General features: G+C 38.6%; 1 protein-coding gene across 5 annotated transcripts in view; it reads left to right on the top strand.

Annotated features, from left to right (window-relative positions):
* LOC105230547 (uncharacterized) overlaps positions 1–14,938 on the top strand; it is a 168,650-nt gene that overhangs the window by 38,167 nt on the left and 115,545 nt on the right. For 3 of the 5 annotated variants that reach the window (XM_029552110.2, XM_049452189.1, XM_029552111.2), the window contains one exon: positions 14,528–14,570. The exons of the other annotated variants lie outside the window; for them this stretch is intronic. The gene's annotated coding sequence lies outside the window, so the exon portion shown is untranslated. The remainder of the gene's footprint in view (positions 1–14,527; positions 14,571–14,938) is intronic. 5 annotated transcript variants of the gene reach the window in all.

Below are 14,938 nucleotides of genomic sequence, written 5' to 3' on the forward strand. Positions count from 1 at the left end.
GCAAATCCAAAGTGAAAACGATTTTCATTGTCTTTTTTGCCATAAAAGGCATCGTCCACCATGAATTTGTTCCTCCTGGGCAAACCGTCAACGCCAAGCTTTATGTGGAAGTCCTCAAGAGGCTCAAACGAAGGGTCAATCGGGTCCGGCACGGCATCGCAGCCGATGATAAGTTGCACGACAACGTCCCGGCTCACACCGCTTTTCTTGTGAACAGCTACCTAACCAAGACTGGCATGTTAACGCTTCCGCAGACGCCCCAATCCAGATATGGTCCACCCGGACTTTTTTGTTTCATTGCTTGAAAAGGCCGAAGAAAGGGGATTCAAGCAGCATGCCTTTCGGCTTTCAAGGCTATTCCGGAGAATGCCTTCCGTGACGCCTTCAATGCTTGGAAATCACGCTGCATCGACGCAGAAGGAGCCTATTTTGAAAATTTTTAAAGAATTGTAACGATTTGTTCAATAAAGTTTTTTAAATGGACTCAGTCCTATTACTTTCCGGACAAACTCTGAATATCCGGTATCGATTCCGACACACAGGCAGCTTCTTGGAATGAAATAATTTTAGATCAATATCTAAAGAACTGTTAGCTTAGTTCGCGTATATATAGACGGTCAGATGCACTGACGGACAGAAAGTTGGTCATGACCAAATCGACACAGCTGATCAATTAGTTAAGCACTTCAAAGGGTCGCCAACCTTCTGGTTGGCTCTACCTAATCACCGTTCAGATGATAAGGACTAGATAAGTTTTCATCGACGTCGTTTTATCGGTGTCGTTTCATCGATCCAACAGTAGGCCCAGGAAACGTGATGTTTAGACGAGGTTGGACCATAGAGAGAAAGGTGTCAGATGTTGAGAGTATACTATTAGGGTTAAGTGTACGCTTTAGAATAAGATGACTACCATGCCGAACTCGTTGCTTTAAATATTTGAAGTCTTAGCTTCATCATCAGAGTAGGATAGCCTTATTAATATAATTGAAGGTATTCTTCGACTATTGGGAAACAATTAATATACCTAATGTAACGTTATCAAAATTCTATAAGCCAAAATATCATTGTGTTGCTAGACTCAAACCACAAATCTTCTTTGACCGCCTTGAAGATGAATTTTTAACATTTGAAATGTGCTTATTGTTGTAAACAACAAATGCAGTTAACAGAAACAGTTGCCCTTTGATTTTGGCCCAAAATTGGATGTGTGCACGTATGTCTCGCAAATGAGTGCATTTACCTCAAAGGCGAAACCAAATGCAATTTCAAACCATAAATTCGGGAACAACCATAATCACAGCAACAAAGAGCAAAAAGAGCTTGGAAAAAATGCTGAAAGAATTGCGCAAAGGCGATTGGTGTTTCAAAATTGGCATTTTCCATTAAGCTGCAAAGAATGATTTGAAAGGCTGAGTGCAAGAACACGATGCTTTCGGGGCATCTAAAAGGGCACCACACAAAGCACTGGGGCACACAGCCGTGGCGAAAAAGGCAAATTATATTTGTAAATGCATTGAAAGGAGCTGGCAAAAGGAAGGTGAATTGAAATTACATTTGCAAAAGGCCGCAGGGTTTAATGAGCGAACCGAGCGAGCAGAGCGAACTGCAAACGATTGAAATAAATATGCAATGCTTAAAAGGCACAAGGCCAAGCTGACTTTCCGTTTTGGCCAGCCAGAAAGCAAAACAATTTGATAATAGTCGAAAACATGAAGATGTTGCAAGCTCGCATACAAAAAAGGAACGAAGCAACTACAGCTGGAGGCAGCACGAGCGCACAGCGATGCGGAAACTTCAACACAAGATATACTTAAGTAGAGGCACAGTGTGTCATTTTGAAACGAAATGAAATCGAACCATCTCGAAAAGCCATGGTTGACGCCTCTAAAGGTTATGCTGAATGTTTGGTAGGATTTGAAAATAATCATACACTTTGAGCTGCTCCAGCCTGGTCGAGCGTCCTGTGAAAATTACTTGTTGCAGTTTGTCGCCGAGAAACCAGAAATGCTTTAAACTGATGGACTAATGTCTCTAGTGGAATAATGGCAAAAAGTGGTCGACCAAAATGGTACATAAATATTTGGTTCGTTAAAGTTCATTTTAAATATAAAAAAATAAGTTGAAGTTTGATTAGAAATGCGAAAAGACTTTTTCGACTCCCTAATATTATAAATATAAAGCTCGTTAAACTTCACTTAAATCACAAAAAATAAACTTTGATCTCTTCCTCTTTTGAATAATACTCATTGTGATCCACTGTCGACTGCCAGTTTAAGAATTCCGAAATGGCTTGCAACGTTTCCGACAAATTGATAAAGTGGTTAGCTGAAGTGATTTGAAGTTCTTAGCTGCGGATAAATGCGCGTTGCTTTGGATTTTCGTAATTTTCGAACATAAAATGACCAAGCGCCTGCAACACAGCGTTAGACAAACTAATAGGTAACAACAACAACAACAAATTACTATAAATTATATTGAAACTGAAAACCTTAAATACGATGAAGTTTTCTGCTTCGAAATTTTCGTGTTCCCAAAATTATATGGTGAGACACTACATAAGTCTTCCAAAAATAAAACGGATGCCATTGAAATACAAACAAAGCCACGCCCCCGGTCACATGTTTTTATAAATACACCTCTGTGCATATTTCTCTGGAATTCCGGTGCTTTGTTAAGCAAAATATTCGCGAATTCTTAAATTATAATTGCAATTCGGCAAGAAGAACGCTCGAAAGCCAAGCAGCGTAACGCCGCAAGTTGCAAAGCGAGCGAGAAAAAGCGCTAAGCTGCGATTATGAGCGGCAATGGGTGCAGCAGCGACAACAACAGCGCAAGCAGCGATCCAGAATAAATTTGAGATTTATGTAAATTAGTTTAATTTTAGGCAAAGCAATGCTCCAGCGGCTAGCTGCTCCTTCGTGGAATGCAATGTGGGTTACGCAAGCGAGGCGGCTCGCATTGCGGGGAATCAAGCCAGAACGCGGCTGAAAGACGGACTTCAAGATCAAAAAAAACACGAAAAGTGTAAATCTTTAACGTAAATGTTGCTACGTGTGTACATATGGAGACCAGGAGGAAATAAAAAATAAAAAAAAAAAATTGTGAATATTTACCTCGCATATTCGTAAAGTTCCTGCATTTAGCTTAAAGGTCTAAGCATTCCCAAAGGTGTTTTACCTAATTATAGTCTTTTTATCGTTGAAGCAACTCAGATTGGCACACATCCCCATACCTAGGCGAAATTCTTATGAAAATTATGCAACCTTGTGCATTTAGTTCAGTGATATTCAAGTGGTGGACATCATTAAGAAGACAATATTTGCATAATATCTATGGCACAAAGGTATAATTATATTTTGTTCCTCGTCTATACTTTGCTGATGTCATCGATTTTGAATTCTTCAACGATTTTCTCTGTATGCATTGTGGAAGAAGTATGACGAAAAATAGTTTCTATTATAGTTGAGTCAGATTACTAAATATAACATAACAAGAGTCCATCTAGGCTGTTGTGTAAGTGATTAAAAACCATAAGTAATGAACTAACATAGCTTTATCTCGGTTCCTTTGAACATATAGAATATTCCAATGACTGAGTGTGACACCATAAAAATATTTCCAAAGGTAATTTAGTCAGAGGAGGCCGTTCTCTTTTCCTTCTTGTATTTGTTATACCACTAGCAATGTTGACTAGAGAACGTATTACCAATGGATTACAGACCAGATTATATTCCCGTTTTGGAATAATTTAACGCACTACTAGCTTGATCTACAAAAAAAAGGAAAAGTGTAGATTATAGGTGAATAATATCGAACAAAATTTTGTGTGCGGAATTGCTGGAATATTGAAAAAGGCTTGCAGTGATTCAATTTTATCAAAAACACAAGCCTACAAGTAGTACAAAGCCTTCAAAGACGGTCGAGAGATCGTTGAAGACATGCCTCGTTCTGGACGACCTTCGACCTTTTCAACTGATAACAATATTAACAAAGTGAAACATAGTAGTCAGGAAAGTGTTAGAGAGATGCAAAGTGAGCTCGACATCCCTCGCGAGTGCGTTCAAATGATTTTGCTGGAAATTTTGGGTATGAAACGCGTTCTTGACGGGCTCATCGCGATATAACTGCATTTTTTCAAAAATATTACCGTAAACATGTCACTTTGGGCATACTTAATCAATCGCATTCCGAACCCACATTCATGAGTAACATTATAACTGCCGATGAGGCATCTTTGCCACAATATATAGCAGATCTACAATTTGATATATTTATCTCGAATGTTGCAATGATATTCTTCAAATGTGGATATTTTGCAGCTTGTACTCTAGATTTGCTTTGACATCCGTGTTTAATAATACGCTCCTCAGTGGAATGGCCAACTACTGTTTCGCGGATAATTACTACTCACGCAAACACTGGAGAGGCTTGCCTAGGAGTATATGCTTTGAGTAATTGAGAGCAGATGGTGTGCCATTCGGATGCGCTGGCGCTGCACACATTTATGAATTATGTCAAAAAGCATAATTGGCCTGTCGGTTGAGTGGTCAGGCCTTTGTGGCAGCCAGATTACGGCTGGCCAACAACAATGCAACCGATATAAGCAGCTGCCGATGGTGCGACGACTGCTAACTCCTTACTGCTGACGACGTTGCAAACACCCGTTTCGATGGAACGTCACTTGCAGGAAGCAATAAATCCAATTCAATATATAGCATCGGAATATATATGCCGCACATATATATATTTAAACCTGCAAATAACATATATTTCGCGTGGCTTTTGTAACCGCATGTGCGTGTGTGTGTTTGTGTGAGTGTGCAGCATGTGTTTTGTGTGTTGCAAATTGTAACTGATCGATCGATGCGGCGGAAATGGGTACAAACGCGACGCGACGCGGCGCAGCAACCGCAACCGCCGCCACACCATCGACATTGCAACAGCTGTTCGACAATGGCGCAAGCGTACAAATGGGCGGCATATGCGAAGCCACACACATGCATACATACATGCATTTATAGCGATGAACAAATGGAAGCTCCGTTTTGTGGCGCTCATATTGTTTTACACATGTTGCAAGTTGTTGTTCCAATTACTATTATTGCCAGCGCTGATGCGGCCGCCGTCGCATCTGTGGTTGTTGCTTTACCGGTATTCGTTACCTGAAGCGGTGATGTTAATTTCCAGATAGCAACAAAGTCCACGCGGCACTCTGCACTCGATTAGCCATTGCAGCGCGCCGCTTCCTCTGCAGCGCGCCACCAATCTGCCACTCAAGTATGCAATTGCTTGCGAAAGCGTTTACTGGCTGCGGGCCGGCCGACACATGCACACACACACACACATGCATGCTGCGGCGAGAACACTGCTCGAAATGCCGCCTTGGCGCTGTGCTCGGCGGCGGCCGTAATCGCGATGCAGTGTCGCCGGGCCATTTTATCGCAATGCCATTTCTCTCTCGGCACTCAACACTTTCGGCCAATTTGTTCGACAACGCCGTTATTGTTATTGCCCTCGTAAGCGGGGATAAAATGTGAACTTGTATTTCACGAATGTGCCGTGTTGTTGTTGTTGCTGTTGTGTTTGTCATCACTTTGCTCTCGTACATCGGCGTTTTAATTAAATTTAATTTAATTGCATTGAATTTCAGCGCTAACGGTAAAGTGAAATTGTTGGTAATTTCGTTGACAACCCGAATTAAAAGCACTCCAGCTAACGGCTAACCGGTTTGCGCTAACCACCTAGCCATGCGCAGCGTTCGTTTGTTGTTGTTGTTGTATGCTTTTTTCGATTTTGTTGCAACTCGTTGGCAATTTGAGTGTTTGGTCTTTTTATTGCCACTTCACCTTGAATCGGGGCTTCGGGGCTGCGAATTTGGCTCTTCTAACTGTCGCAATATCACGAAATCGCCAACACGACTTTACTGCTTTTGTGTGTGTATGTGTGTATATGTGTATATGTGTTTGTTAGTATTTCTATGTGTGTGGATAGTGTTGTTGCTTTTATTGGCGTATCTTTTTGCGTTCACTTCAGAATGATCTAAGAAAATTGTGTTGTTGTAAATGTGCATGTGGGGATATTTATATTTACATTTATGATGGTAGTTACGAAAACTCCCATGAAAAGTACATACACAATAATATAGAATTTACACTGATTCTAACAACAGACGTGTGAAAATTTCTAACAGACTCTTGAAAACTGGACACATTAAGGTTACCAGAAATGGACCTTTTGATATCCTCTCTCGCTTCTATAACATCACTGATAACTTGGACCTCTGTGCCGCGGAACCTACTCCCAACAGCATCATCTCTGCGCACATACCTTCAATAGACATGTGGGTGGTTCGGGGTCGCTGGAAAAGAGTCGTAGAGTGCTATGTCACGAATGAATTGAAACTCAACAGAAAAATTGGATGGTAGTCTGCCATCGGGAGCTTTCAATCAACTCTTGCTTCAGACTACCACACCACTGTGGTGTCTTTCAAGCAGAAATGGCGGGTAATCAGCATATTTACCTCACCTAACCTGGCAGAAGTCGCTGCTTGACCTTTTGAATTCAATCCATAACATCTCGCGTAATTACTACCGGATAGTTTGAGCGAAGCCACTTTCCAAATGTATATTATATACATATATTTATTTAATTTAATTGTGAAATCGTCATAACCCTTGACATTACATGTTTTCGGAATCACTTTTACTTTGCTCTTTACACACTCACACATATAATTTCTTGATTTCTTTTAACCCGAAAAAACTTTATTTAAATATGAGCAAATGCATAAGTAGGTAAGCCGGTATGTTGCATGTTAGCTCGCGAAGCACTTTTCCTTTCAGGGTCGTTAATTTCTTGCTTACCTCTCTGCCACAAATGTAAGTCTTTCCGCGCACATCATAAATACTTGCTTTACAATTACACGGGTTTTCATATCTGTGCCCAAACAATTCATGTAATTACCACACACACTTACATACATACGTACATGAGTGTGCTCGCGAGTGTGAAACTATTCTGCGTTATGAATTCTGGGTAATGAGTTCAAATTTTACAGCTAATTTGAAAATGAAAGTTCATAATGCACGATAATTCATTTCTGTATTCACCTACAAACATAATCACATCTATGTACTTGTATGTATATCTACATATGTATGTGTGTTTACCTAGATAGCTTCACTTAATGTCTATCTTACATCTCTTCTTAATTTAAGTCAAAGAAAGTTGGCCGCAATTGTGGAAGTGCGTAGCAAGTGGATTTGGACTCGATCCGCGATAAAAGGAAAGACCAAAAAACAATATTTTCCGTATTTTTATTGTATTGCCAAATATTATTGAAATATTGTAAGACATTTTCAAGTTTCAATAGAATTCTTCAATGTTCAAGAGAAAACTTAACTATGAGCAAAAATTAGTAAGACTTTCTTCATAGTTTTAAAATTCTTAATTTATTCTTCAAAACTTATGTCGTCCCCTTTAAAGTAATCTCTCTTGGCCCCAATACACTTGTGGAAATATTTTTTTCAAACCTCGAAACAGTTTTTGAAGTCAATTTCCAGAATAGCCCAATGCGAGTAGCGATTCACGTTTAATACCTTCAATTGACTCAAATGCTTCGGTCATTTGAGTTTTTTGTATACCCAGAAGTCACAAGGAACTAAATCAGGCGAATACGGTGCTTGTGGCACGACATTGGTTGAAAATTTGGCGAAAAACTCACGAAGAATCACTGCAGTAGGCGACAGCGCAATATCATGGTGCAAAAACGAAGAGTCGTCAGCTCATAATTCTGGCCTCTCTTTATGAATAGTTTCGGGCAAATGACGCATACACTCAAATAGTATTCCTTGTTGACTGTTTGGACGGTCGGAAGTAATTCCGAGTGTAGCACACTTCGATAATCGAAGAAAACAGTCAAAATAACCTTGATTTTTTACCAGTTTTGACATGGTTTTTTCGGCTTCGGCTCACATATGCCACGATATTCGGCCGATTGATGGTCGGTTTCCGGGTCGTAAGCATAGATACAAGACTCGTCGCCAATAATAATACCTTTCATGAGTTTAAACTTAAGTTAGTAAGTGAGTTAAGTTGAAATGGGATATCAAACTACTAACTGCAATAAATACTTGCTTAAAGAGAATCGATAATCAGAAGCAGATCTCATCTTAATAATTTCTAGTATTTTCTATTACACAAGCAACTTCTCGTAAGCCTAAAGCTAGAGTAGAATAAATCAGAAAAAAATGCAGCGCTTAAGTTCTCAGTGATAACCTGTAGGAAAGCGCTTTCGTGCACAACTTAGTTAAAAAGTATTTCTTTAAAGGCTGACATGTAATAGATGGAGATTCTTCAATTCTTGAATCAATATTTTACTATTTCTACATATGGGGGTTTCAATATATTTTACGATGGAACATTGGGATGGGCATTAAAAGAGGTAATGTTCCAGCGTCTGATAATGCTCTGCATTCTGCTGATTATACTTTACCTAGTTTCTGAAGGTGTGATCTTAGATGAATGTTTTCTTGTGAAGACCCCCATAATAATGCTTAAAGTAGAAGCTCTACAACGTACAATGAGCTCAAAGAACCCTAAAAAATAGTCTCCAATAAACTAAGAAAGAGATAATTTATGGGTTTCTTTAGTCCATTCGCTTCTTCAGTTATGCTTTACAACACTGATTATATAAATATTTATAAACAAAAGTATATATACGGTAGTTTTTTTCTTGCTAAATTGGCCTACCAGTTTAGTGCCTCAAAGCGCTATTGAAAGTGAATGAGTGAGTGCGGCACTTGTGCTCAAAGAGAAGCTAATATTATGACAGCAAAAGCCAAAGTACAAAAAGCGAAATTTCGTTGGGAAAAAGGTGGCAAAAATGAAATGAACGGAAGTGCGAAAGTCAACACTAAAGTGAAGTAGAGTGTGGCAGCTGAGAAGCAGTCGCAGAGGAAGGCGAAAAAATTAACCGAATTCCGTGCTGCATAGAGCAGTGGCTAAAACTCAAAGCAAACTGAACTAATTGCGGACGAAATCAAACGGAGTAGAAGAAGAGTTCGCAGAAGAAACACTGGCAGCAGTAGAAAGCAAAATCAGTGCATTAGCACCGTTATAAGTGCATGGCCGCTTGCTGAGAGCAGTAGCGCGCCAAGGCGGCGAATGTCTGGTGATAAACCAACACACTGGCCCCAATACTCCGCAGCCAACAAAGCCAACACAGGCAAGCAGCAGCAATGGCAGACATATTAGCTGCCAGCCAGCCACGTTTTAGCGGCAACTATTGCTTGCAACATTCATACATATGTATGTATGCATGCACGAATGGGTGTGTGGCAATATGCTTCGCTGCAATATTATTATGATTGTTGCTGTTGTTGGATTGCTAGCGAGTCTTGGCACTTTGATTGTTGAGCGCATTCCACTGACTTATTGCTCTCTGCTTGCCGATTTCTATTGTTGCATTCGAAGTCGCCGCTGAAAATGAGAAAATGAGGTTATTAGCAACAAGGTCGTTGCACGGTGCTCTGTGGGGCGACCAGCTTTTTTTTGCTGCAAATATTAAAAATCAAATAAAGACGCGATAACAACACCAATGAAAGTAGTTGCCGGAAGATTGGTGGCGCTTGAACATATACCACTCCCCTTACCCCCCACATATGTGTCTGTTTGTAAATATTGCTCGAGCTCAGTGCATCGCATTAGAAATATTTGCTTATGAGCGCTTTCTGCGAGCTCACACAGGCGGATACCAAGCAATAGACTGACTCACTGACCGACCCAACGAGCGTCTAATAGGAAAGCCCGGGTTGCCGAGTTAAAGGAATGAAATTGAAGCAATTTGCTGCTCACTCTGCTGCAAATCTTTGTAAAGACGCTCCAAAGGGATGTGCAACTAACTGAAAATATGCCAGGCGAAATACGAAAAATAATATTTCTGTGCTTGCATCTCTCTTTGTGCTTATTCATGCGTTGGAGCGCCCATAATTGAGGACCCAAATCTGGGTATCTAATTAAAAATAAAAAGTGGAAGAGTTGCTTTATTAAAATATATAGCAATGCAGGTCAAATATAATGAATATATTCGGTTTACTTTTTGATAACAGAAACATTGCATGCGAATGTGCGTGTGCGTGTGAGAGTTCGGGCTGCGCAGGTTCGTTTTTTGGGTCAAACGATGCGCTTTGACTAAGTTATTGGAAGCGTCATAGAAAATAATGCATTGCAGGCGAATTACACACTGACCTAACTAGCCTACTAAACAAAGTAGAGCTGCTTGGATTCGAAGCTATTTTACGAAGACGAAGTAGGCGAATTTGAAGAAAAATATCAGGAATTTCAAAATATTAAAACTATTGGATTTAGTTCAGCCCAAACTATAAATTTATATAATTTTCCGAGCCTATTTCTGATAAGCGAAGCAAATAGGTCTGGTAGTGAACGAGGGTAAGACAGAATATCTCCTGTCTTCATGCAAATAGTCGTCGCACTCGCGACTTGGCTCCCACGTCACTGTTGACAGTCATAACTTTGAAGTTGTAGATGATTTTGTCTGTTTTGGAACCAGTATTAACACCAACAGCAATGTCAGCCTGGAAATCCAACGCAGAATAACTCTTGGCAACAGGGGCTACTTCGCACTGAGGAGGCAATTGAGAAGTAAAGTTCTCTCTCAACGATTAAAAACCAAACTCTGTAAGTCACTCATTATCCCCGTGCGGATATATGGAGAAGAGGCATGGACGATGACAACAACTGATGAGTCGACGTTACGAGTTTTCGAGAGAAATAGTTTGTGGAAGATTTATAGTCCTTTGGGCGTTGGTCACGGTGAACACCGAGGCCGATGTAATGATGAGCTATATGATATACTACGTCATTGACATAGTTCATCGAATTAAGAGAAAGCGGCTGCGCTGTCTAGGAAGACTTCCACTCCGTTAGAAAAACCAGGGAGAAGGACCTGGCTGCACTTGGTATATCAAATATGTTGTTGTTGGTTGGTACAAGGATCGATTAAAGATTCAACGCAGTTTTAGACACAGTGGTATTTTAAGCTCGTTAACACTCACACAGTGGATACTCAACTCAACTTCAGTCCAACCTATAAATATAAAATAATGTTTATAATTTTCCGAGTTTATTTCTGATAAGAAAAACTTTCACAAAACGCCCCGGGGCTCTTCAGAGAGCGGAAGGTTCTTTTTTCTTGGCGCAGACAACGCTTATGCGGTCATAGCCGAAGGCGGAATGTTGCAAAATATTAAATTCCTCCTTACTTCCTCTTTAACTCTTTGGTTAATCCATACTTCATGCATTTTTACCTCCGCATACAGCTGCAATGTTTCAAGTTGCCACACTAATTGCCTGTGTGTGCTTTGTGGCACTTCAAACTTGTTTTCACTTCTTTTTGCGCAATGCGAGTTTTCACTTTTCATTTGACTGAAATTTTCCTTTACATTTAAAACAAAAGTTGGCCGCTGGAATTCTGCCACAATTACTTTCTGCTATCTTAGTGCACACATGTATGTTTGTTGTTGTTGGTATGTTCAATATTTGCCGTTGGCGTGCATAAAGGCTGGTGTTGTGTTGCTGCATTGCATGCAACATGCAAATATTTAGCTCATCGCTTCTTCCATTTCCAACAACAATTCAATTGCTGAGCTGCCTATTTACCTTGATGAACTAAAAATAGAAGGCAACAACACGGGCAACAATAAGAAACGATTGCAGCAGAAGATAGCGCATGCGACACACTCGATTATAACCATTTATATGTATGTGCATATGTATGTATGACTGTGGCTGGCGAGATATCGGTTTTGCATTATTCCGTCTGCAATTCACTCGATATTTTGGCATGAGTTCGACTATTTTTGCTCGCTAATCTGGCTTTGGCGCGCTTTTGCACGACTCGACAAAAAGTTCAATCAAAAGTCGCATTGCAATTGACAACAATGAGTATTATTGACACGGCTGTAATTCAAGGTCCCGGCGCGATTTTGAAGTTTTGCCAATCGGTTGCTGCTTCAAATTTTATTCGTGTTCACCTTTTCTTTTCTTTTACTTTTTAGTTGCTTTGATTCGTATTTAATTGGCACTTTAAGTTAACTTAAGGTAATTGTAAGTTATTGGCGGTAAGTCAAAGTCAGCGGTGAAGAGAATGATAAATGTAAATATTTGTGTAAAATATAATTTCCATAAAATTGGCAATTTTGCTAAAGCAGTTGGTAGTTTATTGTGATATCTTAATTAAAAAGTAACTCAATATTTTGGCATTAACACTGAGAGCTTTAGCGAGAGGAGAGAAACTGAAGTGATTGTACACAGCGGCTCAGAAGCCTGTTACTCAAAAGATATTTGAAATAGTCATTTTAAAGTTTAAAGTAGTATTTTTAGGGGTGTATATCGTCACCTAAAATGCAAAACAACGTACCATCAAAAAAACTGAAAATGGTTGTTAGATATTATAACCAATATGTAACCAGTTTATAACGAAAACTTTATTTATGTTTCAAAATGTATGTATGATAACCAATGTATAACCATTTCATAACCAATTTTAAAACCATTTTATATCCAAAACTCAAATTTTGTTTCAAAATAAGTGTATGGTAACCAATATAATTACCCATTTTATGACCAATATATAACCATTTTGTAACCAATGTATAACCATTTTATAACCAATGTATAACCATTTCATAACCAATTTTAAAACCATTTTATATCCAAAACTCAAATTTTGTTTCAATATTAGTGGATTCTATGATATCGTTTTTCCTTCGCTTGTAAACTTATGAAAAATGCATTTTAGGTGTCGATATGCAAAATCTATAGCAGAATGAAACTTTCGCAGTCAGTGTGCCCTTAATGTAACTCCTCTTTGATTAAGTGAGGGCAATTTCTAAACCCTAAAAGTACTTAACTTACTCCCCAAATTTCCTATGAAGTGCGTTCATTGAAAGATTTTCGAAGTGTTTTAGGATTAGTATTATTATCTAACCACTTCTTCCTCTCCAAATTAAATTCATTGACACGGAAGTCTTCGCAAACTAAATTTAACACCTGTCAAACACTAACGCTTAAGCAAATATTTGAATATATTTATGGACCAAGGTGAATGAATAACTTAACACCTCAGTTGCCTCAGCTAATTGACCATTAAGTGCACTGACCTTGCTGATCTGCAAATAAATCATATTGTGGAAAGGTTGAAGAGCCTACAATAAATTTCATAAGAAAGTAATTTTTATTCCGGATTTGGACACTTCTAACAAAATCTATAGATAATATTACAAGTCAAAGTTTACTTGCGTCGCGTATTTTCTCTCAATATTATGTCATATTATTAAAATATTATTTTTTCCAACACTGTATGTATATTACTTCAGTATGAGAGCGCATACTGTCAAGCAAGGGTTTAGCCTCTATAAATATAACATACAAGTAAATTACATATATACATAAGTATATACTAAATACTTATCGACACATACTTATGTATATAAGATACATATATATATTTCTACGAGTTATTGTGCGCTCTCTAACCCTCGCTCCCAACTGTCTATTTGATGTAATTGCGCTTGCATTCAATTAGAATAGTTTCAACTGCACACTGTCCCTCCTCTCGTCCTCTCTTTGTTAGAAATATTGTATCTATGCGCTTCTATATACACAGCAATATACGTACCTTATATACAGGTATATATTGTATTTAGTAAGTTATTTCCATGTGTAGGCAGACAAATTGCAGTAGCAACAATTTTGTGTGGGTTGTTATTTATTTCAGCGCTGGTTCACTTCTATCATTGTTGTTGTATGGTTGTATGTTGTTCTCGTTTATATTCTGCCTATGTGTGTGCCTGACACTTAAACGAGTCAGTGGTTGCCCGCATTTGTTGTTGTTCGCCATAAAATCAACAAATTTACTCAGCTATCAACTGATTCACGCTCAGTGTTTGGCTTTTCAATAAAACCTGGCATTTGAGTGTGTTCGTGTGTGTGTTCGAAATAAGGTCAGTGATCACTTGGGTAAGCACAATTGTCGATTTGTTGGCAACAGTTGTTATCTTCACCCACTTCCCTTTGCCCCAGCCGCAGTTGTGGCTTCACCGCTGGCCGAATTAGTTTGTGCATCCATTAATTGGTTGTAACTTTAGACATTTTATCGGTTTTAATCTGTTTTCTAAAATTACTTCATTCAAATTATCCGACCGATGTTCTAGCCGATTTTAGTTTCCTTTAAAAGTAATTGGGTCGGTCAAATTACTTCGCGATTTGGTGCACAAAGATTACATTCTTTGGTCAGTGCAAGTGGTAATTTGAAATAATCGCGGAGGCATACTTGAAAATATCACTTTTTATGTTCGAAATCTCGGTTAGCGAAAGGCTCGTTTCAGATCTTTACTGAAACTAAAATAATTATTGTTCATTTTTATTTCCTCTTCTAATTTTAATTATTGAATTTGATTTTTATGTCAATCTTTTTAAGAATTTTCTTTCTTTTTCCTATTTTCAGTCCATATCGAGAGCAACATCAACTAGCGCGTTTTGAGCAAGAGGTTTGTACGAAACTTAGATTTAATATGAAATTAAATGATCGTAATTAAAGTAATAGAGTGCATTACAGTTGTCCACATTAAATTAAAGATATTAATGAAAAGAAAACAAAAAATGAAATAATTAGAAATTTCTCCGACTTAATGTACTCTTGAATCAGTTAGTTGGTTTTATGGTATTCTATGATTTTTATGTCTGAACAAGCGCCCTACGAGAAATTTCTAATAAATCTGTGGCAATACGGATTTTTGGGAGATGTTTTAAGCCACTTACAATAACAACGAGAACTAAAGGAACTCAAGGTAAAGCAGTGCAAACTTATAGCAGATATTATATAACGTTCTTTCCTTTCCATTGGGGGCGGTTTTTA

Source organism: Bactrocera dorsalis, chromosome 3 (genome assembly GCF_023373825.1).
Source record: "Bactrocera dorsalis isolate Fly_Bdor chromosome 3, ASM2337382v1, whole genome shotgun sequence".
Classification (NCBI taxonomy): Eukaryota; Metazoa; Arthropoda; class Insecta; order Diptera; family Tephritidae; genus Bactrocera; species Bactrocera dorsalis.